Source organism: Bison bison, unplaced genomic scaffold (assembly GCF_000754665.1).
Source record: "Bison bison bison isolate TAMUID 2011002044 unplaced genomic scaffold, Bison_UMD1.0 scf7180017864503, whole genome shotgun sequence".
NCBI classification, from domain to species: domain Eukaryota; kingdom Metazoa; phylum Chordata; class Mammalia; order Artiodactyla; family Bovidae; genus Bison; species Bison bison.
The window spans coordinates 3889773-3892243 of NW_011495061.1; positions in this window are offsets into that span (position 1 = coordinate 3889773).

A 2471-nucleotide genomic window follows, 5' to 3' on the forward strand; every position below is an offset into this window, starting at 1 on the left:
CATATCTGTGATTACCACCTTGTTTCAGGCCCTCAAACCTGTCTCTGGGAAAAAGAATTCATTGTACTTTGTTGATGGGAATGTAAAGTAGTACAGCCACCATGGAGAACAGAACGGAGGTTCCTCAAAAAACTAAAAATAGAATTACCATATGATTCAGCTATTCCACTACTGGGCATATATCTGAAGAAAAGAAAAACACTAATTCGAAAAGAGACATGCACCCCCATATTCATAGAAGCATTATTTACAAAAGCCAAGATATGGAAGCAACCCAACTCTTAACAGATGAATGGATAAAGAAGATAGAGTGTATAATGGAATACTACTCAGCTGTGTAAAAGAATGAAATTTTGCCATTTGCAACAACATGGATGGACCTGGAGGTTTTTATGCTTAGTGAAGTTAGTCAGATACAGACAAATGCTCTGTGCTGTCACTTATGTGTGAAATCTAAAGAGCAAACAAATGTGCTCACTTTGGCAGCACATATACTAAAACAAACCCCAAACAAGTGAATATATGTAGCAAAACAGAAGCAAACTCACAGATACAGAAAACTAGTTAGTGGTTATCAGTGGAGGGGGAGAGGGAAAACAGAGGTAGGTGATTGAGAGGTTCTGTGTATAAAATAGAGAAGCAACAAAGATACAAAGCATAGCACCAGAGATTATAGCCATATTTTGTAATATACCAAATACATTTACAAAATATTACATTTTGCAATAACTTTAAATGGCATATAATCTATAAAAATGTAGAATAATTATATTGTTTACCTGAAACTAATATAATATTGTATATTAACTATATTTGAATTTAAAAAACCCTCTTTCTAGTGTTATTAGAGCTTCTAATGTGCTTCCTGCCTTTGTTGTTAACCACCCAAACTGAGTCTCCACAGAAGCCAAAATGGTCTTTCTAGAGGTCTTTCAAATCTAGAAAGCAGATTTGACCCTGCTGCTTTCCTTTGTGAAACTCTTAGCATCCCAAGCAGACAAAGGGTCCTATCCAAGCTCCTTAGTGACCTACGAGAGATGAATGCGGTCACACGGTGTGCCATCCCTTGCTTTACACTCAACAGTTGGTGTGCCGTACAGTTGCTTGCCTCCAGCTTAAACTGTCCTCCAGCCTAGCATGGCTCTTCTCCTGACCCCTCTCTTCCAGTGGATTTAGCTTATCATTCTTATAACACTTGCCTTGGGGTCTCTTTCACCTGGATTCTCTGTACTCTTCTATCACTGTCCCTGTAACTAAAATGTTACCTGTCCTTGCCTCTGCCTTCTTCATTTGGTGGTGAATGCTCTGCAGGAAGGGCTGTGTTTTATCCACCCTTCTATTTCCCTCTTCTAACCAGTGATTGAAGCATAAAAAGCACTTGATAAATGTTTGAGTAGAGGGAAGAATGATTGAATAACTGTCTAGATGGATGTTTCTGGCTGATTTCTGGTCATTGTCATCAAGTTACAGCACAGAATTGCATTTCCAAAACCTAGAGATATTAGTGTAATCTGCAAGATGGGAGTTCCTTGTGTTCTCTGTGCTACAGAACATCCTTCTTACATTTGTCAGAAAGTGGCCCTATCTAGTCTCCTCTCTTGTCCTTTTAAAACCAAAAATCAACTTAATAACAACTGAAAAGAGAGAAGAAAATAAAAAATGACCATTGGAAGAGGTACATCCATTTTTTTCTGGGTCTTAAGAATCTGAAAGGTTTTCTTGAAGAATGGAGGGACATTTTTTTTGCAATAGTAAAGTAATTGTATAGTTATTATAATATGTGTTTTGTCAGTCACATGGACAGTATGGTTTAGCAGGTGATTTCTGAAGGATTTAGAGTATGCTTAGTTGAAAGTTATTACTCCTTCCCTCAATACATGCTAGATTTGGGTTTTCAATGTGAAAACAAATATTTCTGTCGTAGAACATTATTATCAACTTGTTGGAATTCACACCCAGAATATTTTGAGTTGAACAGTTCTGACTCAGTAACATATAAATATTCTCTAGGACAGACACTGTGCCAGTGATGCTGTAAACTTGTTAAAAGCTGGGAATGCTGCACATTAATTAAATGGCAGAGAAAAGCCAGTCCCAAACGGAAGTAAGTTTTTGTATCTGCACAATGGTTTAACCCTCTTTTGCTTAGTTCTGAGACTCTGCATCCTCCTGGCTACACACGGACCTAAGGGTTGAAACTGAAGCTGCACCTTACTCCCCCAGTGGAACCGGAGCAACAACACTGGTATCTGGTTTATAGAGGGTGGTTCTTTACCATAAGATTGTATTTGACTTGAATTGGCTGAATGTGGCTGGACTTGTATCCTATAATGCAGGGAAAATTTTAAATATAATTCATGCAGTCAGATTCCAGATAGTTCAAGAGGAATGAAAAAACATAAAGGATCTTTTAGATTCTCACATTCAAACTCTTAAAAGTGGAAAAGAGAAGGAAGACCACACCGCCCCCC